General features: G+C 38.2%; 1 long non-coding RNA gene across 1 annotated transcript; it reads left to right on the top strand.

The window, feature by feature from the left end:
- Positions 1-17,859: 17,859 nt before the first annotated feature.
- On the top strand, positions 17,860-25,361 carry LOC148054804 (uncharacterized). Its single transcript, XR_015706747.1, has 3 exons — positions 17,860-17,911; positions 22,232-22,290; positions 24,955-25,361. It is a non-coding gene; the product is annotated as an uncharacterized LOC148054804 (long non-coding RNA).
- Positions 25,362-27,183: the final 1,822 nt, after the last annotated feature.

Raw genomic sequence — 27,183 nt, 5'->3', positions numbered from 1 at the left:
CGACTCTTTCCTGCTTTTCCATCCATGTGGTGCCACCAAACTCTAGGATTTAAAATCTCTTCCTTCAGCCTTACCCACTGCAATGACTTTGGTAAGTAATGGTTTAAAAAGTCTTATATTTCATGAAAAATCATTTTACTTCACTTACATACTGCCATTAAAAGTATCTGAAGTGTCATACATTCATTGTGCTGTTGATGAGTTAGTTCTCTTTTCTGCCATGTATTATAATGCCTTCCAGGTCACCAACATAAATAAGTTATTCAAATTTTTAAAAATCACAATCCTATTACAGAAGTCATTGTATCCTAGAATGGGGACTTGCTTTGCATGAGAAAACATCTGTCCACCATTCATTCATAGCTTGAAAACAGGAAATTCTAACAGAAGGATGGCTTACTAAACTTTTTCTGCTTAGGCTATCTCAAGGAAAGTATAACAGCTCTTATGGCATAGCTCAATCTAGGAATAGTAACCTATTTATTCATAGCCAGTAATGATCATCTGTGAGCACGAACCTTGCTTTTCAGTACAACGAATGCTGGCTTGGCTACAGCCCAGTACGTTAATAGTAGCATCACTGTTTAAACTGGGGGAAAAAAACCCAACTGTTCATGGAGTGCCTGTGTTTGACAGGGCCTTTGGTTTAGTAGCCATTGAGTTTAAGGAGCTCTTGCATGTTGAAAAAGTTGAAAAGGGGTAAATAAAGCCATTTGCTATACGGCTGTCTTCTACTAATAAGTTCCTGGATACAAGAATCACTGCTGGCAGGTCAGTGTGCATCTTCCTTGCAGACATGTAGATAGCCCACTTTTCCATGTGGTAGGTAATTTTCAGTGTACTTTGCAGATCATAATATTTAACAGGCAGATTCTGAGAAAGTGGGAGTGTTTTTTAGGGGATGCATATATATCAAAGTTGTTGGGTGGTTTTTTTTCTTCGTGTATATGGAATTTGGAGACACCTCTCAGTTACTTTTTTTTCTACAGACAGAAAGACAGTGGTTGGCCAGTTTGGCTGAAAAAAGGGCAGTGGTTCACTGACTGAGTTTTCAGCATTTTTCTGTAGAAGAATAGGACATGGGTTACCTCTAGCAGGTCATCAGGACACATTTCAAAAATCCATCTCCTGCAATGGGTAACAGCTGGTACAGCTGCCTCATATCAATCTTGTGCTAAGCCTGACAGAACTCAAACTCGGAAATTGAGGAAGAAGGGCTTTCGCTGCAAGGCACAAATGCATGCAGTTCATTTAATTATTTCAGGAAGTCATGCATACATTGCTCATTTTGGACCAAAATGCATAATCGTTGTATCTTTCAATTGCTTTTTGTACAATAAATTACAAGATGTTCTTGGCTTGCCTCGGTATCTGGTAGGAATGGTATGGTTGATCTTTGCCGAGTCATTTCTTTTCCTTCCAATAAATTTTAAAGAATGTTATGGGATGATTTTTTTAGTAGGCTCTTTGTTATGGGAAACTCTACAGGATGGCGTTCTGTGCAGCTCTTTTATTTGATGTGTATGTGAGAACGTTTGAGACCATAAGTGGACTTATTAATGTGCAGATGGCACTCAGCTGTCTGTCTCTCCTATCACACCGGAAGGTTTAATCTCTTTGCTCTTGTAGAACCAGATCACTTGGGAGGCTAAAAGGCAAGCTGAACCAGCCTCAATTCAGATAAAATGGAATTTGGACATATGGGGGGATGTTCCTGAAGATGACTGCTGACAAGGCAAATATTCTCTCTGTTCTAAAGTATGACTACATTTTTATTTTCCTCTGGCAAAACCAGTATGTTCTTGTGACTTTCTGTAACTTTTTCCAATATTATCAATTTGCCTGCACAGGCCATTGAAAGAGAAACAGAACACTGGTGCCTCAAACTGCAAGCTGTGATGGCCAACTCATGGCAGGAATAAATATCATACCCCCAGCTTCTCATTGTATTCCAAATTCTGTGCAGAAGAGATCATCTAGAGAAACCCAAAAGTTGTCATAGTGGCCATGATTTTCTTAGTCTGTCCTAAAGGCCCATCACCTAAATGAAAAGTGAAATAACTGAAAGTATAAGACCTTAGTAAGTCCCATCCGTATTGCAGTGAGGAAGGCTGAAAACTGCTGGAAGCATGGCAAATCATTGTTAAACATACCTCAGTTCTCAAACCGACTCGTTCAGCATATCTAGTCAATTTGGAGCAAGTAAAACTTAGACTTAACCTTTAGCTATATGAATCAGTGAACTCCATTGTAGTCTGTGAAGAGCCAGTGATTTAGAAAAGCTGGTTTGCCCCTATGCTTTTCTTGATGCAAGCATGCATAGAGCCATAAGTAATGTGTTTATATACATTAAAAATCAAGGAAGGAATAAATAGAGTTCAAGGAAAAGCATGACAGAACAGAAAACCCTTTTACTACCTGGCACATTCCTCTATTGCAAATAATCAGTTGATGATATGTGCAATGAACAAAGAATCACTGCATGAAAAACTGCAGCCTCCCACAGTTATTGCTTTCCTCACACTTCCTGCCAGAACAAGGGAATAGAAGGCTTTCAATTTGATGTTGACGTTATTTCCTTGAATGGTTTTGTTAAAGTGCTGAACGTACAGTTTGTTTGCTAGCAACCTTTGGATTTACGAGTTGCCAGTCCTGGAGACGTTACTGTTTGTCATGCATTTTCCTCCTGATCTCCCTTCTTTATTCTCCTGCTTTCAAACCTTTTTAAAGTCTTTCTATTGCTAATACTCGCTCTGATGCTAACTGGTAGTAATAGAGTGCTGTGCAGCTGTGGCACTGTAGCTTCCTTCTGGATAATGCTGACCGCAGACTTAGCAGCATGTGCCAGCTCAGCACATCTTGATAACTCATAATCCCTACCATAGGTTTTTATAGTTTGTCTGGTCTACTGTAAATCTGATTCATAGGCATCAGGAATTAAGCTCCTGTCACACTCTGTTAAAAGACGACACCATTTATGCTGTGATATTAGACAAACAAAAATAGATGCTCTTGAATACAGTGAATCATAGAACAGCATCAAAGGTCATGTTGTTATTTTGAATCTTATTAATTAAGCCAAGTGACTAAAAAGAAGGAATTATAAAAAAGAAACCCACAAAAAAATAAACCCATGCACTAGCCAACACTTAGAAGTACAGGCAGGTTATATTATCTTTTCTACTAACACATCTGTAATTTGGGGCAATCTAATGTGTAATAAGAAAATCATGTACATGTACATTACTAAAAAGAAATAGTTCTGCATTTTTCCCCCTCTCCTCTTACTGTGAATGTATAAGTTTTGTTCTAGTGATAGATAGTCCTCAGTCCTATTGCAGTTTGCATTGGTTCTCAGCTATAGATAGATCCTGTCCCTCTAAGAAAAAAAAAGACCTCAAAAGTATTAAAAGAAAAGAAAGAAAGAAAGAAATTAAATCATTTTTGACGTTTTGACGCAGCAGAAATTAGATAGGTTGTGCTGTAAAAAGGAGCCTAGTCCAATTCTGTCTAGTTTCTCATTAAAGATCAATTTGTCCAGTAATGAGGACCCTGGATAGGGTACCAAAATACCAGAATTTTATTCTGGATCAGACCTTGGCTTTTCATGGGACTTCTGTACTGAGGTTTCACTTTGCTGTGCTTTTGATTTTTACTGTATCATTTGTAAGTCTTGCCCACTCCTAGCTTAAGGTCCTAGGAGACTGCCTCTTGCCATGTGTACTCACTGCGTTTGGCCTAGTGGAAGCTCTGATTGCAGGTGGAGGAGCAGGATGCTGTAATAAAATAAACTTGATCTTCAGGGACTCTAATATAAGACAGAACCATCGAGTTGCTTTGAGTAAATCATATTTAAAAATGCATGAGCTGACTTTATTCAATCATTCCAAACATTTTGCCTTTGTTACATGAACAAATATAGACATTTTCAGCTGAGAAAGTGAAGTGGTTTTGATAGATACACGATATAATAAGAAGCTGATCTTCATGGAAGTCTTTTTGTATTTTTAGTTATCATATTTGCCAGCCTGAAATAATTTGATAATTAGTAGATTCCTTGACTTCATAAGGCTAATTAAACATTCTCAGTATACAAACATGATTCAATAGCAGAGGCCTTGTTTGAGGGAGTACAAGTTTCTTTTTGAGAATTACACAGATTCCTATTTTGCATTTTTTGGCAAATGGTGCTGAACTATAACTGCTCCTCCAGTTGTATTTTCCTGAAAAAAATATGGCTTGACTGACCCACCTATCACATGAAGACATTAATGCTCAGAAAAGTAGTAGTATTGTTTCAGACAGCTCCCAGTCCCCCTATTTCAGTTATCTTCATGTTCAAATTCCCAAATTGTAAAAATCTGGTGAGTAAAAATACACAAAATTGCAAAGTAATCACACAGAGATGGAATAATATGGCGTTTTTAAGAGAGAAGACTACACAAAGACCACATTACACAGCCTTTCTGCTGTAAGTAACTGGTTTTACTATAATCAGTAGCTGACATCTGAAAACTGGTTTGTGAAGCAAGTTAGTTATTTTAGTTCACGTGCAGAGGAGCTGGCAGAGAAGGGGACAAGTACTTCACAATACTACTCGATCTCCTTTGAGCAAGTTCAGTGCAATTAGTAAGGACTAAATGGGCACACACCAGGTCCTTGGAGGACTTTTTGCCTTTTGGCTGTGATAGAGGGCACTGGCACACAGAATAGTGAGCACTGTGTCTTCCCCTGTCTATCGTGTTGTCAATCTAGGATTTCTGTTTCTGCAGACAATGATTTAGCTTCTTTCATTCATCTTAAGTTCACTTGAGAACATTTGTTTTGCACTTTGAATTGTAGAGGTATATCTTGTCATTAAAATAACTTTATTGAAAATTTGGCCCCATTTAACCTCACAGACATATTTTTCCTCTAGTGGTGTCTAGATTAGATGATGTAGCATTTTAATTTGTCATAGATATGGCCTGACAATATCTACAAAATCGAAACACTTAACTGCATAATTCAGTATTCTAAATTCAGTGACCTATCCTTGGTGTGATACATATGATCTATAGCACTTCTGTCTATATCTCTAAGGCACATTGGTGCCAATTGATGGTGCTAAGGAGACACAGAAGGAAAGACAGCTACTTCTCTGGTATGTATTCCTTCTAGCCTTAGGATACAGCAAACCTTTGTGTGAACTCTCTAATGCTCTCACTGCACTGATCGGAAAGGAGAAGATCCAGCGGTTCCTCACCCTCAAGCCATGCTGAATTGGGTACAGGTTATTCATGCCAGGGCAGTCAGGGATAGGGTAACTGCTGCAAGGCTAACACTGCCTGGAGACTTGGGTGGTCATAGGTACTGTTTCATGTCTTGGTAGCAAAATCCTTCCATTTGGATGCCTCTAGCACTGACAAATGCAGGATTTCTAACATACCTTCACAGACGGGTAAATCTCAGTTTCTCTTGAAATCTGCTGATAAGGACTGTGTCTCAACTTGGGTCTTTTGAGTCCCCTGCAGGAATAAACAACCCATTGGGACAGGATGGGACAAAAATGTAGCTAATTTGTAGCCTGTTGTCTCCATAATCCTAAACCATTTTAACCATAACAGAGACAACTGTTAGAATTGATAGATACTAATCTCTCCAACAGAAAAAGGGTATGGACTACTTGTTAGTCTGATGCATGTCAGCTGACTAAATGCTAAAGCTCTGTCACTACCTTAGCAACATCATTGCGTGTCTTATCTTTATTATAGAAACAAATTAATGAAAAATTATATAGATTAAGGCAGGTAATATTCAGATCCAGTTCTCTTCTGTAATAGAGAAGCTATCTAACAACGATAATTTCCAAATTCTGGTATGTTTCTCTGTGCGTTCTGATTTGATATTTCAGTGTGCTGTCACTGGAAATTAATTGCCACTAATTAAAAATGATCCAGTTAGGACAATTGGACAATAGTGCTCTGGAGATTGCTTCATTCCCAGAGGTTTTAGTGGCTTGCTGCTGCACTGGTTCAAGTCTTCAGAAGGGTGCTATACATCATAATGTCATTTTACATTGTTATTTCTCTGAAAGCAGCAATTTAAAAGAGTCTCCAGTGAACCCTGAGCAACTTTGCACTAAAAAGAAAAATGTTACTGTTCAAGATCTGTAAAATATAAAATATAGATTCAAAGAAATCACTTGACATGAATAGTAGCATTAAATTTGTGCCATTATTTGCATGTAATATATAATGTTGTAGTAAAAGGCTAACAAAGCATTTAGGCTGCTCCGGGGCTCATTGATTTCTCTGCACCTTTGTTCAAACTAGGTCAAAACCAATGTTGGTCTTATTTCATCACACACATTTTCTCACATTTGAGACATGTCTTAAAGTGATATAAAGCAGTTTAAGCCCACAACGTATTGTGGCCTACAGCACCTATTTAGAGAAAAGCACTAGTCTTGTTTTGGTTTAAATTACCCTAACCAAGCAGCTGGCTAATGTGAACTAAACTTCAGAATATATAGAGGGCCCATTTTTTAGTAACTTGAGCGAACTGAGGGCTTAATGGAATAAGGCTTGCTTTCATGTTAGGGTGAAGGCCAGTCATTTAAAGAATTATGAAAATGAACCTTGTAACCAGTGCAAACGTGTGGCTCTAACACAGCTAAACAGCTCATTTGATATTCTGCCTCACCACTATAAGCAAAGCAAGAGCCTACTAAAATTAGATTTTGTCCCAAGTCCCAAAGCAACAAATCTTACTGCTTGTGCAACCCATACTTAGCAAACTTTATTCTGTGAGGAAATAGAGATGCAGAATTGAGGATCACTGTAGTTCTCAAAGAGGAAAAAGAGGCTATTTTTAGACAACGATGAGGCTTTTAAACAAATCGTATATAGTCCTGACATTTCACATCATTTCTCCACTGTGAAACATGTGTTTTATCATTGAAACCAGCTTATTTGTTATCGTGTGTGATCCTTCCTCCCACTACAGCACAGCTGGAACATCACCTCCTCTCAACATATTTAGCTTTTCTTAATTCATCTGATTTCTGAACAGGACCATCAGTCAGTCTTTGAATAGGTTTGATTCAACACTATGTTATTTCATTTTTACACTGCCATAATAGCACAAAAATCAATAGAGTTGCACTGACATACAAATGGAGTAACACATTGGCAGATCAGACCTATTGAGTCTATTTTGCTTGCAAGACCGCTAAAAATGGTTTTAAAGAACTTCAGCCATGAGATAAGCAGTAGTTTATTTTCGTACATATAATCCATCCTGTGTTCTAATACTTGTGCATTAATGGAGAATGAGTGGATTCTTAACTTTCTTGTCAAGAAAGTTTTGAGGAAAGTTATATTAAAAAATGTGTGTGTTTCTTTGTACAACAGTAATCTCCATGTTTCTCACACAGACAGAGAACTGATCACATACAGATATGCTAATGGATAAACTACAGAGCCAAAAAAAAAGAGACAAAATGCTGGTCACACTACAGTAAGTTGCAGTTTTACCTCTGACTTTGCTGGAATTAGGAATTTATCACAGGGATCTCCTTTCTTTATTTATCCCAACTCAGCCATACTAACCAGTGTACACAAGCACGTGCTTCCACGTAAGCATGGCATTATTATCTTCTTCATTAGATCAACAGAAATCTCAGTGTTTTTCTGGGACTATCCCAATATCCTCTTGCTAAATGCAGAGTGAGATTAAGCAGACTTTACTTGCAGTGTGTTTTGTGCACACTGAAGCTCAGGCTTTGGCAGACTTCGAGAGAGAGAGAGTTCCAGAGTGAGTCAGTAGGAATGTTTTGTCCATCAAGATGTTTGAACCAGACAATAAAAACACTCCAGGCAGTTGTAAGTTATAACCACTAGAAGATACAGAGAAAAAGGCAGTCTCAGAGATAACTGAATCCTAGACAATGTACTTTGGTTGGAAGATAACTCATGTCACTGCTGCTGCAGTTGGTTTTTAAAAAGTAATCTTTTTCTATTCAAGGCAGGGAAGAAAATCACTAAAACAAATAAATGACTGGGTGAAACTTAAAGAAGCCTCACATGCATTAGCCTTTATTTTGTTGGTAGACAGATATGTTTTGCTCAGAGGGCTGGTAACAGATCATAGAGTTAAAGAGGGAAAGAGTAGTCTCTCTCTGCTTCTCTCTCTCTCCCCCCATCCTCCTTGTCTCTTCCCCCCACCTCTTTCTCTCTGCAAGTTTTGAACCTGATTCAGGCTGTGGTCTGACGTTCACTGCAGAAACTGCTTTACTAGCTTAAGACAAAACTCCTGCTGGTTTTACTTCTTCCCCTGCTAAAGGTTATTGCCCCCGCAGCAATACAAAGTTAAGTGGATTACTTCAAACAGTCTTCTATGGTAGGTTAAACTGCCTCGGCTGACTTTGCAATGAAGTGGGTGAAGATCACTCAGCTGCCCCACGCTGCTGGCTCTGCAAGAAGCTGAGGAGAGCAGCACAAACAGCTGGTGGCCACCACAAAGCTGGTGGCCCAGCTACCTCTGCAGTGATTGCCTGAACACATCCTCAGTATGATCATAAGCAAAAGTTAACAATTTTAAGTATAATTTGTGCTAGATCCTCTTTACTAAGGCCTCTGTGGCACTGGAGCTGTGTACGTCCATACCCATTCTGAAAGAACAGCTCAGGATTTCCTTGGTTTTAACCCACTCTCTCTAGCCACCTCTGATGGAAGAGGTAGCGGGGGGGAAAACCTTGACAGATTAAATCCCTTAGACCCAGCTCCCATTTACTGAACTTAAGGGAAGTTTAGCTGAATAAAGATAGCGCGGTTTGATCTGTATTAAAGAACTGTCTTATGGTATTTCAGAATCACTAGGAAAATAATTAAAATAATTTTACGTATTACATATACTACAGATTTCATCAGAGACAGACATAGAGGGACTGGATAGTCACTGTTAGTACATATGTGACATTTCTGTAACTTTAATTAATAAAAATGATAGGAAAATAGTAGCACAGAGTCCCATTCTTTTAACTTCTCAGTATAAACCTTCTGGTTTTGTATTCTGGCAAACCAGTAAACAGAAATCTGGTTTTTGCAAACATTTTAAGGGCTCTACTCCATGGTCTACAACACCTGGTGTATCTCAGCTCTTGGCATAATTTAAACAAACAGGCCATGTAACACATCTCTCTCTCAGTCAAATAAAGCAGACTTGGTGTGCTGCCAATTCTGGTCTCATTTATTTGCTAACCCTGGCTTGTATTTATTCCCTGAATCATCAAACACGTTGCAGAGAGTGACAGGAGCAGACAATATTACATCTAATAGCTATATAATAATGTAAATAAAATATGGTAAATCATCAGGTACATTACTTGCCTGTTTTTAACTATCCCACTTCATTTTGTGCACTTGAACCAAAAGCATAGTAAACGAAAAAGCTTTTTGCACACAGCAGAGTTAGAAAGAATATACCCATTGGATACTGAAGCCCTGTCATTTACATTAAGTGAAAAATACCTTTTACATAAAAATACACCTGGATGTAATACAAAATTTGCTGCATGGGCCTCATCCTATGCTCATTATCGTCTGTGGCAAAATCTCTTCTGACTTCAGTGACTCAGGGATCAGTCCAGTACTGCCTAATTGTGGAATACAGTCTTGTAAACAGTAACGGATGTGAGTGTCTGCGATATGCTGGAATGCTTTCCAGTGTTGAGTACAAGTTACTGAGAGGATTTCTATGATCAGAGGGAGAGAGGCATTAAGGGGGAAAGAGAGGAGGAAAGCAATGTTTTGAAGTTAAGAAGTGTGAAGGAGATCACTCTCAGTTCCTACAGGGGAGAAGAGTTCATGGTCAACAGACCGTTGTGTGGATTAGATAAGCAGAACAAGTGTGTAGGTGACAATAAAGCCTTGCATTTGTTTAAGGTTTGTGCTTTAATGAGATTTGTCTAGCTAAGGTCTAGCTCAACTTTACATCAGATTGTTTTCCACTAGAGAGTTGATTTAAGTCCTCAGCAGATGAAGGATTGGAGCTGACAGGTCACTTAGATGTCACTTCTAACATTAACTATTGAAGAGAGGAATTATAATTTTTATATCTGAGGTATTGCTGTTGAAACACATTTCTGAAAACTGATTCCATGAAGAGTCTTCAAGAGCAGCATGCAAATAATGAAGGGAAATTGACTGCCTGAAGACTTTTGTGTACAGTTTCTGACTATAAAGTTCACCAAACACTTACTTTCTTCTGTTTATTAGTTGGCCATTCCTGCTAGGTTAACATGGGAAGAGAAGACTCTGCAGTACTTGGGGTTGTGCCTTGACCACGTAATTGGAAAAGTAAATGGTTTCCCTATGATCAGAGTTGGAATCTGTGCCAAAACGACTGAGCTCCATTCAAAAACCCCTTCTCGTGAGTCATTTTGTGGCAATGCATGTTAAAAGAGATGGCAAAATACCAGGAGTAAAATAATCAGCACACCTCAGGCTGCTAATAATAACAAAATAAGCTTTTCCTACTGTGAAGCTGGCTCCTCTGTAGAGTCTTCAGATTTACATGAGCTTCCTATGCAAAAGTCTAAGTCAGAATCAGGCCACTATTTTTTTTTCTTTAAAAATGTACATCAAGAGCCCAGTTTATCTCCTGCCCTAAAATGTAAAGAAGCAGTGCTTAAATTTCCACTTTGTTAGCTAGTCCCAATGTCCTTTAGCATGTGTCTGCAATATTTTGCATCTGAAAAAGAATGAATGGCAAGGCACAGTTGTAGAGGCTAGAATTCAAGAATCATTGGCATCACTACTGAAAGCCATGAATCACTGGCTTGACTGTTCCAGGTCCAACTCTAGACACCCCTCTGTCCCCTAAACCCATCACAATATATTAATTTGTGCTGAAGCTACTCATGCATTGTGCAATACATTCATTTTTACTCTTTTCTACTCATGCATTGTGCTCAAAAGACACAACAGATTTTTTCCTGCTATTCTAAAAAGCAGCAGAGGGCTGTGAGTCCTCACAGGTTTGAATGGAGTACATGCTAGAGAAAACAACTATTTCTCATCTTCAGCTTATCAGTTAGTTCTCCGGGATTTCAATAGCCATATTGAGGAGGAGACTATACCCCTTTATTTCTGAGGATTTAGCTCCTTCCTCTATTATGTGGGCTGGGCAAAGAGCATGGCCCTAAGTATTCTTCATGTGATTTATTCTACATTGACAACCACTTAAGTGGAGGCAAAGTTAGACCCAAAAGGCACAAAGTGATGAAAGCTGGAACTAAAAAATAACATGACAGTCAAAATTGCTGAGTTTCACACAGCCCCTGCTCTGACAGCATTAGAAAACTCTTGGTCTAAAAGAATCCCAAAGAGCCCTCTGGAAACCCAATCCCATGACTCATACACTCTCCTTGAAGGCTTTTTTCTTTCCCTCTAGTAAATGACACTGAAAAAAAACTTGTGGACTTCACCACTTGCTGCAATTTGACAGCTTTTAGTCACAATGTTTTCCATTTACAAGAGAAGGACTTCTCTATATCCCAATCGAAGTTAAATGCATTAGCATCTGCAAGTCAGACTGGACTGTTCTGGTTGGGTCATAGGCTGGATGATCCCATAGAGGTGCAATGCCTCCTTGGCAGGGGATGGGAAGGGATGCAAAGGAGTTGTGCTGCCTCAGGAACTTCATGAAGAATTAACTCTGGTGGCTCAGGCACTGTTTCCCAAGGACTCCCAAGAGCTCAGATGTCACTTAATGAATCATCACTTCTGTGTTTGCCTAGTTTGCTAGACTGGTTGAAAGACTGACAAGCCCATGCCACTGCATTACCTGCTGCAGGTGAAGCTAGGAGGAAGTGTTTGTGGTCACTAGGTATATTACGATTGTTCCCATGCAAAAGTAAATGGGAACAAAGGACTACCCTTTCCTTCCCAGAAGCCGCCTGTGTTGATTCATAAAGGCCAGATGTTATCTGATCTTCCCACAGGGATTCGGTTAAGAATGCAATCATGATCTCAGACCCTGAATACTCAAGCTCCCTCTGAGTATTACACAGAACGAAAAGTTAACAGAGCTACTAAAAGGAGCATGCATTACACACAAAAATAAAACTTATTTGAGGACAGAGGTGTTGCTTTGATGATTGCTTTTCAGAGTAGAACTTCACATTAAAATGAAGAGCTAGAGAATTGTCCATATAAGCTCGGAAGTATTTTTAAGATAGCTAAGGTTAATCCATTGAAACCAATTAGTCTTTTCAAATTTGTGTGTTCAAGACCCTTTTATAATCCAAACAGTATAAAAAAAAAGTGTTTCCAGTGTTTTCCAACTCCATTGACAACAGCTAAGAAATGGGTCATCATGTGTGTGCTTTGATCATCTTCTGTATGTATGAAAAGGCAATAATAAACTGATTTATTTTTTTCCTCTGGCATAAGAAATGGCATTCAGAAGGAAGGGGAAAAAAAGGAAGAGAACAAAGAAGCATAGGCAGGCCTTTTCTAGGTGATTTTTCTAAAATAAAAATTCAAAATTAACTAATTCACCTTGTAGCAAAGGCTAAATGGCTAAAACTACAAAAAAAAAGGAGAGTTTTGTTCTAGCTTGTCTTGTCTTCAGTGTGTGGTAAATTAACTGCAAGGATCTCTGTGCTTGCATGGCGTATCTCTGAGTACTTTGTAGGCGAAAGAAAACTTTGAAAGGAAACTTTCAAGCCAAGAGTGCAATAACAAACTTTTGTGTAGTTTTATATGGTTTTGTAATACAGGTTTAACAAAGGGTGTATTTTCTCTTCTTTTCAGTCTGGATTTCCCTCTTTTTCAACAAGAGAAAATTAAAGCTGAAAGATTGTGTGTTGAAGTCCATGCTTATGTCACTGTTAAGTTTGCAGGTGAGAAAATGAGAGAGGCTAATTTTGCTCACTGATGAGCTATGTGTATTTTGTATGTTTATATACAGTGAGTATAAAAAAATGTTTTCTCTTTTCCTTAGATTTGAGTTTGCAGATCTGGTACTGCTCCCCATGCTACTATGCGTAATAACCTTTCTTCTCTCTAAATTAGAAGCTCTACAGTCAGCTGGGATGAAAATGAAGGTGTCAGCTACAACGTTAGGGTTTTCTTCTACGTGACCCAAACAGTGGCAATGTAGATTACTCATCAGGAAAAGCTAGTTCAAAGAAGCGATGTGGATCATAAAGCAGGCACCAATTTGTCACTGCGTAGGTGCGTAAACCTATTATACTTTACATATCAAATGGCCAAAAGGAAAACCAGCTGTCCGGAGTTTTTTGCTATGTTCATAAGGTCTCTGTCGCCTTGGTACCTTTATGGAACTAATGCTGCCATGCCACTAGACACACATTTGAGGTATATTCCACTGTTTTTTTCACTGTATTATTGATGTTACAGATTGAACTCTGTATATCTAGCTTATGTTAATTCCCATGGCTTCTTAGCACTTTTTTATAATAATAAAAACTCTTCCTGTAGTCTAATTATTGCTTCAACCTGTATCCTTTACATTGACTTTTAAAAGCATTCTAGACTTCAAATGCAACCTTACAGCTACAATGCAATAAGCAACAACCTATTCCACACTGGTTAACAAGTGAGAAAGTAATGATTTTTTTCACTAGTTATTACAAACCTGAGCCAAAGTCAAATTGACAACATATTGGTCAGAGCTTTAGGGCCTCAATGTCCAGCACTGCATATTCCACCATCATTTTCACCAGCGCATCATGGTAGTAAAATGATAACTCCATTGTATGTTGCTTTGAATATCCTTCAGCATACATTTACATGCAGGAGAATCCAGCCTTGTAGACCAGTGTTGGATACCCCGCATCTTCTAGTTGGCTTTATTATTCTCAACTATTTAACGGTAATTTCCTCAGTAATCACTTCTGCATTTCTTCAGGTAATATTATTAGCTTGTAACTAGCAATGTTACTAGCATTAAAACTTTGTTTTGCAGTATGTTGTGTAGTAGATTGATTTATTAAGTTGCACTAAACATAAAACAGCAAACAACATATATGCATAAAAATTAAGACGCTTTCTATTCTTAACCTTTTTTTACAGGTTTTTAAAGCAGCTTTTCAGCTTGCCTCCTTTCAAATAGCTCCTAAATAGTGTAGTTTATTTTGGATGATTGATTATAGGAATCTTGTGCATGCAACCAAATTACGGTATTTTAAATCATGTCTTCTTTTCATTTTTACGGAATGAAATGATCTTTATATCTTGACATGTTTTATCATTTTGAGACTGAACCAGTTATCTGTATGAATTCAATGTGTAGCTCTTTAAACTGATAGAATATTATCAGGACTTATTAAAAATGAGCACAGCTTCCTAATACAGGTGTATTTCAAAAGAGAAAATGGATTAACAAGTTCTTTGTAATGTTATCATTAGTTAATGGTATTTTTAAGGTCTTCTGCTAAAAAAAGTTAAGATGATATGGTATTTTAGTACTACAGTAGTGGCTCTTACGTGAGTCCCACTGCTAAATACCTTATACAAAAGTCTCAGAGAGGTTTTTTATCATGTATTTATTAAAACTTGTTCTCTGGGAGGACCAAATAATAATAAAAATAATACATCATTTTACTCTTACTTATCAATTAGTCCTATGGGACTGTCCTTATCTTTTTAATGGTGGTCTTTGTCCTAATCCCTAACAGGCATAAAAGTGAGCTATTAGAGGCACGCCTGCTGTCTTTTGCCCACTGAGTATTTGTGTTCCTTCATTTCTTGCAGATAAAAGTGAGACATTTCATCTTTTGTCTTTTTAGATCATAATTATTTTTGCACAAGTGCAGTTTCTTACTAAAACTTGGTCTACCTGGGAAAACTTTGGTAGCACAGCTATATCGGAGACTATTTTTTCCCTTTACTTTTTCCACCACAGCTGTGCCAGCAAAACTTCTACTTTATATGCACTTATACCACCAAGAAGTCCTATTGCCAGTTTTGCTAGTATTGCTTGAAATACAGGTTTGTTTCTTTTGCCTACCTAAACCACACCCCTTTAAGGACAGATTACTTTCATCTTGGCTTTACTAGTAAACCTTTGTAAGAGTAGACATGCCTAGGAGGTACTAGGACACAGTTTTAGAGGAGGACTAGCTCAATGACACCATGATCTCACTAAGACATTATGCAGTAGCACAAAATCCTATGAGAACGATGGGTTTTTTTTTTGTCCTTCCTCATCAGTGATTCTTTTAGTCCTCTAACCACCATTACTGATGAGCTCCACAGATGTCTTCAGCCTGTCAAAGATTAAGTAACTTGTTATGTAGGGCTTCAAGTATGGGAGTACTGAGAGTAAAAAGAACGGTGACAGAAAAGGGAAAGTCTTCACAACCCCAACATTAAAAACACACCATAGATAGAAAAAACAGATTATTAAGGATTCCTGGTAAGTAATGTGACAATCTAAGTCATAAAATCTTTAAAAGCTCTTTAAAGGTCAGTGGATTCCAGTAAATTTGACATTAGGACTTTGAGGTTTTGAAATTAATGCACTTATCGAAACATTTTATTAGCATTTTTTATTCTGGTCAATAGATGTGACTTTTACAAAAGTAGATCTTTGTGGTCTACTTCTTCAAGCTGCCATTATGTCAATCAAAAATAAGTCCAGCTAAGAAATTATTTTGACAAAAAAATGAAATGCTTTTGTGGTTGGTTTAGCATTTTCCTAAAGTCCCAGCACAGTCCAGGAAGTATTCTGCCTTCTCTCTTAAGCAAACTTACTGATTGCTATGTGTCAGCCACAAGCAGTCTCTAACATTGTTTTTGCCTTGCCCTTACAATCTTACTAAGATGCATCTTAACCCACACTGGCTTAAAAACAAATGCAAAAGGCAGTGGTTGCTGTTAAAATTATTACCCCAAACATTTCCCTGGTGAAACATAAACACATATTAAATAACATGACATTAATAACTGCATAAAAAGAATGTTAAAAAAATAGTTTCAGGAGAGAGAATAAACCATTAATGAATTACTACATTAGTGAAGTAGTTTGGGTAATAGTTGAGATGTTTGCACTAAGTTGATAAATGCTGTGCTACTAAATCACTTGCATATATCTTCTTTTCTAGCCTTAGTTCAGAGTCCTTTAGATCTACAAAGGTTGTAGATAATTTTTGCACCCACTCAGTCAATGACTGGCAATGCGGCATGTAGCCGCAGTCATTCATTCTGTCAGTCAGCAGCCCTTGATAATGTGCCTGTCAATATAATTCAGTGCCTGTTCAAGGAAAGTGACACTTTGAATAGTGGACACTTTTCAAAAGCATTCATACAGGGTCAGTTCCATGATAAATAAATATATTTTGTGTTTGGAACAAATAGGCAATGCGCAGGAGCTGGAGTCTGAGCAGAAATACACAACCAGTCTGCAGGACACAATAAACTGCAATGAAAAGTGAATATCATAAATGCAACTTTGTTTTTCGTGTTGTACTAATTATGGGATAATGGATAATAAAGTCTTCAGGATCCTACTTGGCTCAATGGAGCTCTGATCCATGACCAGGGGCATTATGCACTACTACACTACAAATGAGATATTAGAATAATACTATCAATAGTTCTCTAAACCCTATAAAAAAGGGCACATATTTTCATTGCTGAATGAAAAACACAGGCAGAAATCTTTAATTACCGCTAACGGCATGTTAAAGAAAGTATTTATATGGCATACAGCGTTTAGTTTCTAGTTTCTATTAATACAGGCTGAGAATGTGAGGAAGAAATATGTGATAGTGACAGGATTTTTAATGATACCTCACCTTAAATGCATTTTAAAATATGTAAATCAATAAAAAAATTATTTGTAATAGCAGACTAAGAGTGCTGGTTAGCCTTACTGCTGAATGAAATGTATGCTACAAGCCCTATTACCATACATCGTGGGAGCTGTAGTTAGGATTAATCTGTCAAAAGGGATGGTTTAGTGTTGATGAATATGACATGTGACCATTAATGATGTTGATTTTATCTCCTGAGATTAGCATGATTTACTTCAGATGGATAATAATGTCATTTGCTTGATGCAGTAGATCTGTTTACGAGCTGATTAAATTGTAAGGCCTTGCTTCATTTCATGCTATTTGGTTTACAGCTTCATTACTGCAATCACAAAAGCTGTGGAAATGTCCCACATCCCATGTCACAATAAATCATTGTTTAAGATTGCAGCTATGTATTTTAGCATTTCAGTTTTGCACGGACCATGCATTCCTTAACAAATATGTGATTGGGAATACATTAACAAGATATTCTGGAACATACTGCTGCAGAAATGTAGAAAATCAGCCTGAATCTTTTAATTGAGATTAAGGAAGCACTTGAGTAATTAGCTGTAACAAATTACCTTATTATTTAGACAGTGAAGTAAACGTTTTTGTTGCAAGAATGATTATCATAAATCTGCAGAAAAGTGACAGTCAAACAACCATAAAGGAAACTTGTAAGCAAACTACATTTTCTGCCTATTACCTTTTACATTTAAATAGAATTTATCAGAGACGTACTCTAAAAAGAATGTATTTGTTGTTTAGGGTTAGTATATGTTACAAGCTATACCATCTGTAACTAGTGCACTGGGAAGAGTACATGCATGTAAATCACAAAGAAAAAAAAAGAATCTGTTAATTATAATGGCAAATGCTAATGTTGCCATAGTTAAGGCTGTGTCAACGTTTTCATTATAAACCCAGTTATAAAGAAAGAAGGGGAGAGGTGGGGTGATAATCAGCCATCAGAGAATGCTGTGTGCTAAAATTTTGTATACAAAAGGGCACACTGAGCTCTCACACCATGTAAATCAGAGGTATCTGTGAAACCATGCTTGCAGTCCTGGTGAGAGGAGGACCAGCTTGGGAGCAAGGGTGACTTTTTGTTGCAATAATTTTTTCACACTTCACATAAAATGATATTGCTACTTTTATTGTACAAATGAAAAAAATGTTACATTTATCAGTCAAATGGCGTTTTTCAGAGCTTATGGCTCACCACTGGCTGAATTTGATAACTACAGTTGATTAAGTCTTGGCTGATGTGCTTAATTTTAATGAAAGTTTTTATAAATTTGAAGAGCATGCTTAAATAATTAGCTTAAGTTGCATGTTTTATTGTAATAGAATGGAATTTCTTTTCGTTCTTTCCCTTCCTTTTTTTAAAAACTCCCCAAGTTGGTTCCTAGTGGATTTCATGGAAACATCTCAAGTTACTTTATATGTGAATTCTGCTGGGTTATAATATGGTCAAATGTGAACTTTGTAGTGTATTTGTGAACTTTTTTTTCCCTTTAGCATTTACCTAGCAAAACTCCACTCTCCACCTCAAAACACTTCAGTTAGCAGATGAAGAAGTGGTAACCCCAAGAGGAACTATACTCATGTATAGTCATATGCATGTACTTTAATGATGTTCTAGGTCAGGCCTAGAGTATCCAAGGATTTCCAAATGTGCTGCAGCAATGACCACGGTCAAGATTTTTTTACAAATGATTCATGACTTGGCTATTCTGGTCACCCAACCTGAGATATTTTGAAAAGCCTAGGTTTTTTCTTGTTTGTTTGTTTGTTTGTTTGTTTGTTTTTAATGGCTGATGTATGAAACATTCTGGAAAGTGGATTCTTTCAGGAGAGTTCATGCTGTGGATTTGGAAAGAGGGGACATCTCTAATGCTTGCAACTCAATTCTGTCTGGTGGTTCGGGGACAGATTTACAGAGTTGATTTAGTTTTCCAATATATTGTGGCTGCTGGGCATAGATCTACCACCTTTGACTTTTTGCAGAGCCAGTCCCTGCTGACATTGGTAAAGTTAATGAAAATGTTTCACATGTTCAAATGTTGATATTTCCAGCAACATTTCAACTAATCAAATTAAAAGTGATAAACATTTTCTCCTGATTTCCACATAGCTCTAGACATACGTTAATGAAAACATATCCTTGAAAATAAATGGATGGATAAGTTTATTTTTCACCAAAAAAATTTAACTGCTGGGGCAAAAAGAAAAGGCAAAAAGAGGAAACCACACTTCAAATCTTCATTGCTTCAGGAAATGTTGGTAATATATTGCATCCCTCCTTAAGTTGGCTGAAATGTTATTACCACAGTTTCACAGTTTTATGTTTTATAACTTTGAAATTAAACAAAACAAAGGCTTCCTCTCTTGATGAGCTGCACCTTTTGACAGCAATTTGGTTTCTGGCCAAAAAGAAATGCAAAGGCAGAATTTTTCACGGTGCACACTTTTTTCACTGATATTCCTGTTGAAACTAAAAGAAGAATGCCTTTGAAAATCCCAAGTGCTGGCTTCACTAAAATATATAATTTCACCACCCACCTGCCAGTGATGGTTAATTTAACGTAATTTATGAATAGAAGAAAATCCCTTTCTAACACTATAAGGTGGAGAGGCTATCAGCCAGGTTGATGGAGTAATGGTAGTTTTGTAGAGAGACCTTTAACCTGAATAGCTGAAGTCATCTCTACAGACTTTAGTAACCACTATTCATATTAACAAGGACAAAAGTACTAAGGACATATAATTTCTTAGTTCCCTTACAAGCTGTCCCCAATCTGCCCTCTACTATTCCTTAGACTCCATGACGTTTGGGCAATCTATTTAAATACAACTAATGAATTCTGGCTGATGCTTTGAGGTTGTTTTTCTGAAAATGGTGGCGCTGTGTAATGCATATGTGTCTACCTTACTGATAAAGCTGCTACCATGGTAGGAGTGAAGAGACTATTTGATCTTCGTGACTGAACCCTGAATAAAGAATTTGTACATTCAGAAAGTTGATGGTTGCTGGAAGATGTTTCATCGGTCTCCTCTGCAGGTGCCTTCGAGAATGATAATTATTGAAATAAGACAGAAAGAAGTAAAAGAGGGTTTAAAATTATTTGGGTGGGTGCAACTAAAGGACAGAAGTTGAAGCTCTGAGTGGAAGAGGGGAAAACCTATGCAATATCTTGCAACAGGAGAACTGGTTTACCTGCAGGTCTGTTCACTGATTAAGGAAGCAAACTAATCTGAAAATAATAATTTTAAAAATTGTGGTCTACAGTAGAAGGCAGCTTTAGGCCAAAGAATTTTCCAGACTGGTGTTGAAACTCAGGCAGGAGAATACACTTTTAGTCTGTCTTTGGATCTTATACTTCTACATAGAATATTCTTAAACCCAAGGCAAGGTCTGCAGATAGTATACCTACTGCATTTGAAGATCTAAATTGTATATTCCAGGTCATCTACATAGCTGGAGCTCCTGGGTACCAAGAAACTGTGGTATTTTGGAGGACAGTACTGCTCATGAGAACTTACAACAATTGGATTGCAGAATTCAGGAATTTGCCTCCAGCAAACAATTTATGTCCTTTCACAGACTTGCTGGTGTCAGCAGAGTCAGGCAGGCATGTACTGGGACCAAATTTTAAGAGCTTCTTAAGGAATCGGCACATCCTAAATCCTTGGCTGTTCTAGAAGGCATCCAAATGGCTGCTGAGGAGGGTCCAAGTTGTAAGCAAAGAAAATCTACAAGGCAGTGCATGTGCTTACACTATGTCCATTGTGAGCCTCGTTATAACATTTAGAGGCTGCTTGATGGCACTTACAGTAGTAAGTTCTGGGCAGCTTTAGGAATCAGAACCATGTGTCTTCTGAAGAAAGATTCCTAAAAGATATCTTGTTAGATTTCAGGATAAGAAAAATCTCTATGATGATGCAGTCTGATTTTCTGTATTACCAGGGCCACAGAATTTCATCAAGGAGCTTCTGCATTACGTGCAACTATGTTTGATTGAGCCAGCTAAAGAATATGAAGAGAAATTGGGGCAGACAACTTGTTATTTTCTCCCTTCATAGAGTTCAAAAATAGGTTTTGCAAAAAGCAATTGTGCCTCCTTCAATTATTGCATTACCTCTAACACAGAGACTGCCGTAGTCAAGCCTTTTAATGAACAAATTTTGTAGAATTTAGGGTCTCTGAAGTGTAAAGCCACAACAGAGTGTGGCTCTTAATGTGCCATATGAGCATTATGTTGCTTGCTTTCTCTGTCAAAGCTGGCATGTATCAGAATGCAATAAAAGAAAAACTATTTCATTCAAAATTAAATGGCGACATCCAATTAAAGAAAAGACTCAAGCCTGAAACCGTAAAATCTATTGAAAGTTTCTTTCTGTTTTAGAGGAAATGTACCAATTGCTAATGGCAGAGTTACTCTAAACGATTGGCTACTAGTTAACTATTATGTGTTCTAGCAGGATTTGTGGTTGGATTTTTTTTTTTTTCATTCCTCCTCCTCAGAAGATTTGGAGAAAAGAACAGAAAACTATTGAAAAGATTTGCTTAGTCTTTTATCTTTTGAATCAGTGTCATACTAACAAAAAGATGTTTTGAAGTCTTTAACCATTAATTGACTAACTAGTTTTCTTTAGACATAAAACTTGTCAAGGCCTTGATTGTTGTGAATCCATGGTGATAGATTCTGGCTGACTGCCTAAGTACAAGGTCTCTGAACACTAGGATAACACTTTCTGAAACAATTTGGGCTTATCCCCCATAATGTCATTTAAACAAACTTAATTGACTAAAACTTTCATTTTTGTGCATTCTGTATGAGGTACTATTTGAGAGAAGAGGCCTTTTAGGAACAGACCCTAAATGACAAAATCTGACCTCTACCTAGCCTTAGATTTCTCAGTTCTTGTTTATTTACACAAAATAAGCCAATATTAACTGCATTAAAAATTCACTATAAGCAGAAAGCCTGTTATATACTCTCATTTTCCTTTAGTGAATAACCTTTAGAACGGGTCCAAACTGAGACTCTCTGAATAGCATAAAATTCACACACTTCTGCAGTAAGACTAATCATTATCTTCAGATAATTGCCCATGCATGTCAGTCAGTAAGCTTGTTGTACATGAAAAGAATAGAAAGTTTCAGACTGAAAGTTAAGACTTGACATTTTTTTGTTGCAGTGAAACTTTACTGAAGAGATGCTCCTGGGATGATTTTTTTAAATTTAGAGTTCTGGACATACTCAAAATTACACATCCGTCTCCATGTCATAGCAATTTGCATTTTCCACTTCTCTTTTACTGGTAAAATAACTTGGTTTTGAGTGGAAGTAGTATGTCAGATTTAAATAATATCCAGGAGTGATAAAACTGTACTCTTAACACTATTTCCAGGGAACCTGACAACTCTGGAATGACTGTTTCATCTCTAGGAAGTCTTCAAACATCAGAAGGTAAAAGTTCTTAACACCTAATGAGTTTTGAATGGCCCACACAACATGAGTTGGGGATAGTACTCTCTCTGTAGTTGCCAGGGCCCTCAGGGCTCTAGTAGGCCTTAATGGCCCTCACCAGTTTCACCCAGGGTCTCCCCCAAACCCTGCCCACAGGCCCTGGAGCTCCCTCAGTCCCTGCCTGAGCTAGACCATAGGAGTGCCAGTCTCCAGCCTGGCCATGGGCCCCACTGATCCTGAACTTGACCCATGGGCTGACAGCCTTGGCCTTACCTTGTCACCATGGACCTGCTCAGACATCATGACCTCAGTTACAGTCACTGGGTCTGATCCTGACCTGCAGATAGACTGCCAGCTTGACCTTGGACCTGCCTCATCACCACAAACTTGTCTGATGGTCTGAACTCTTGGTTGAACATCAGCTGCTATCTGTGGTCCTGCCCTGCTTTCTCACTGGGACAGGCAGGATCCTGCCCTCGTGACCGTGCCATTACCCTTGGTTCCACATTCCCTGTTGGAAAAGCTGCCCTTGCTGCACAGTGGTGCAAAAGGTTTTATCTTACCAAAACAATATCACAGATAGGACCCATAGACCAATCCTTACTCTGCTGTAGTCAAGGGGTGACTTCCAGTGATGCTGGTGATTTTTTTGTTTGGGACTCTCGCTAAGAAGCCCATCCAGTGAAGGAAGCTCCTGTTAATAGTGTACTTGTTTCATGACCAGAAGATTTCTGTCTCACAATTCTTTTTCTAGAATAACCACAGAGTTTTAACACAAACTTCCCATTTTCTTGTAGTCTTTCTTAAATAAAAAATTATTCCAAGAAAAGAGGAGTTTAGCCTAAGCAGCTTTGTAATGAGTTAAAAATCATATGGCTGAGTTGGGACTTGGCGTTAACAGGTATATTTCATTACAGACAAAGTCTAGCTGCAACCTAGGATTGTGTGGAATAGTCGTTTCTGTCTCTTGGATGCATAGAAGCACTGCAACTCTACTGCAAACCGAAGTGCCAAGCAGCCACTATACTGCTCAAAGGGTGCCAATCAACATGCCAGTTATTTTTCCTAAGAGAATGCAACTATTATTAGGGGTTGTTGTTAGTAAGGAAATCTTTCAGATTTAAGGGATTTTATTATATTTCATTTTGAATTGACCTAGGTTTTTCCAACTAAAACAGAAAAAAACCCAAATCTCAATCTTCTTTTGGGCCCAATGTTATTCAGTATCTTCATAAGTGACCTGGATAACAGGATCAAGTGTAGCCTGATGAAGTTTACAGGTGACACCAAATTGAGTGGGGAAGTAGACACTCTGGAAGGGAGAGCCACCCTGCAGGAAGATCTGGATAGGCTGGAAGAGTGGGCTAACATGAACCTTATGACGTTTAACAAGGACAAGTGTAAGATCTTGCACCTGGGAAAACATAATCCAGGAGTGCAGCTCAGACTGGGATCCACCTGGCTAGAGAGCAGCTCCGTGGAAAGGGACCTGGGGGTCCTGGGGGGCCGGAAGCTCAACATGAGTGAACAGTGTGCTGCTGCAGCCAAGAGGGCCAGTAGGATGCTGGGTTACATCAAAAAGGGCATCACCAGCAGAGATAAAGAAGTCATTATCCCACTCTACTTGGCGCTTGTCAGTCCACACCTGGAATACTGCGTACAGTTCTGGTCCCCGTTATACAAAAAAGATGTGGACAGGCTGGAGGGGGTCCAGAGAAGGGCCACCAAGATGACCAAGGGTCTGGGAAGCCTGCCGTATGAGGATAGGCTGAGAGAGCTGGGCATGTTCAGCCTTGAGAAAAGGAGGCTTAGAGGTGATCTCGTCACCATGTACCAGTACTTAAAAGGGAGCTACAAAGAAGATGGAGACTCCCTTTTTACAAGGAGTCACATGGTGAGGACAAGGGGTAATGGGTACAAGTTACTCCCAGGGAGATTCCAACTGGACACGAGAGGAAAATTTTTCACAGTGAGAACAGTCAATCATTGGAATAATCTCCCCAGGGAAGTGGTTGACTCTGCTATGCTCAACACGTTTAAGACTCAGCTGGACGTGGTGCTGGGCCATCTCGTCTAGACTGTGCAAATTCTTGCCTAGAAAGGTTGGACCAGATGATCCTTGAGGTCCCTTCCAACCTGGTATTCTATGATTCTACAATTATTTGAAGACAATTTTCATGGAAAAATGTTGTTCCAGTTTCCAATTTATGGAATACATATTCAGACTAATTTTTTTCTTAAGAAGTATTATATATATTTATATGTATATATAAAATCACATTTTTGCTATGCAGAATTTTGTTGTCTTGACTTCTGTGTTTAACTAACCACTTTGGTGTTAAAAGGCAAACATTAGTAATGTGGCTGTCAAGTTTGTGAAGCAGCTAATAATGCGATATATCTGCAAACTGAGAATGTTCTTAACATGTCTGAAATAGTAACTTTGAGACTGTGCCAGCTTTGTTAAGGCCATTGTCTCCATCAATAGCACTTGTATATGTGATACCTAAAAGGTATTATTTAATTATTATGTAGGTCTTGTTTGACTACAAAGGCGCTGAGTACCACTCAACATGAAGGTGCAGTGTCCTTAGGCTAACTTTTTTATTATCTGGACAAGATAAGATTTTCTGAATAACAGTGTGTCTTGCCATTGTTTTACAGAATCAAGTCTACTGAGAGCATACAGCAGAAAGCTTAACTACACAGTTGCATAACAGTAAAAGAGGGTGTCTTTGAAGGAAAAAACAGTGCTACCAAAGATGCTGCTAGGATGCTAAAGTGCCCAGTGATTTTTATGTTATTTTGATGTGCTGGATCTGTACAGCTGAAAATTAGATGCAGAGCAAAAATTACTACTGAGAAAAGGATCAAGGCCCAGTACCAACAAGAAGAAAGCATCTGCCAGCACTGAAAAAAAGGATGCGTAATCCTTTTGGGGCCATGTACCCCATCTCCACAATGAGTGGTAACTTGCGTGAAGGAGTAATGAGGGAATGGAGTGTGCTGTTGTAGCGTACTGTTTATTTACTGTTGTTTTTTTCTAACTTTATAAAATAGTTTGAACATTATGACAGTTTTCTGATATAACTTCATGACCCTTCCTTTTTCCCCAAACACTTAATCTTTAATGTATTTTACAATTAAACCAATTTATTAACCAATAAAAAAATATTGAAATACTGTAATGAAAACTATTACAAGAATCCCTTCTGCCAGTAGTAAATAACAAAATTGAAAGGTATGTGTTAAAGGAACGTTAATATCAGGCAACAGTCTCACTGGTAGCGGTAGTGGAGAGCTGAGTGGTTGCACGGGAATTAGTGAGAACCAGGAACAGCTGTTCACTGCACAGTTTCATGGACTTGTTCCTCATCTGTCAGTCCCTGCACAGCTGTGAGCGTGAAGGACTATCCACAGGTACCCATGTATGTTAAAGCAGGGTTCAGCAATTTAACTTAGTGGCCAGTACGATACTCCTCCAACTGCTGTCAGTTCTGCTCCTTCATCTCTGGCTCAGCACCAGACAACGATGGGGCCGCAGTTTCACCGCTGTTTTCTCACTTCTCTCTCGTTTTACACTTTTCAGTTCCTCGCTGAATGAGAGGTGCTGGTTCAACCTGTGTTACAAGTCTTTAGGCATTTCTTGCCATAGGTCATCTAAGAAAAATTTCCCTGTTGGTTCCCCATCTGCCCTCCAGTAATCTGGGTGTTTGTCTCAGACCTATCTAAGGTAGAAAGTCCTTAGTCCAATTTTTTATCATTGGAAAGACAGAAAAAAGCCTTTCCTTCTACACTAAGCAGCTTGCAAGGCCAAAAGTTGATAATTTTACATAATTAATATGTCTTTCTTTCATCTCTGATCATTCACTTTTTCAAAAGCTGTTTTAGGCCAGTTTACTAACTCACAGACAGACCAGTAATTATTGTAGATTTAAGACACCTAAAACCAAAAAACTGTCAGGCCTGACTATTGCACAAGGGGATCAGACTAAAAGGCTGACACATTACTACTTTTTCAGATTAGTGAAGCCTTGGATGTAGGCTTCCTTCCATCATTCCTAAAATGATGCTAATCCCTAGACCTAAGGTTTTGCAATTCTATAGCTGGACAGCACCTATACTAAAAGGATTTTCCATTGCTGCTGTCTGCTTAGCAGATTAGTTATAGGAGGCAACTCTACAGAACAGGCCATGCTTGACCTGCACAGAATGTCCAGCTGTCTTGAGTTTTTCCTGTTTAGAAAATTCTCAAGCATTAACAATTAGCAGTGGAGAAACATTAAAATTATGTCTATGTTTTACTAACTACAACATCTGCATTTTTCCTTTCTGAAAAGGGAAAGACCAGTGGCCTGAGATGGTTGTGACTAAGGAACTTCTTAATTTAATCTTTAATTTAATCCACTGTGACACAGCATAGACTATGCTATAAAGCTAGCACCAGTAAAAATATATTTAACAGTATAGCAGTAATACAAAGTTATACAGTGAAAGTGCATGAAGAAGTATGTACTCATGTCTCCTATAATCCCAGCTTTGATTTTTTTCCTTTTTTTTAGTAATCAATTCAAGTATAGTTAGAAATAAGTAGCTGATTTTAAAAACATTTACATTGCTTTGAAGCCATCTGGGCCCACTTCAACATGGTGGGCTAGAGGTTATAATGGAAGAAGAGTGGTGCCGAGGAAGCAGCATGCCTTCTCCCCTCAGTGAAGTTAAGGCATTTCATAATGTGATACACCATAAAAAATGACTCTGAGCGTCACAATCTGGAAAATCCTCCAATGTATAGAGCAATTGGTCTAGAACAATAGTAAAGATGACAACTTCTCACCAGCTAAAGCTCTTTATGGCTTCTTCTCTACCTCTTGCCCCAGCAAACCCTTGGTA

Source organism: Nipponia nippon, unplaced genomic scaffold (genome assembly GCF_047370975.1).
Source record: "Nipponia nippon isolate SJK-2023a ecotype South Korea unplaced genomic scaffold, ASM4737097v1 scaffold_3, whole genome shotgun sequence".
NCBI classification, from domain to species: domain Eukaryota; kingdom Metazoa; phylum Chordata; class Aves; order Pelecaniformes; family Threskiornithidae; genus Nipponia; species Nipponia nippon.
Note: the sequence above shows the minus strand (reverse complement) of the source record. Positions and strands in the feature narration are given on the sequence as shown.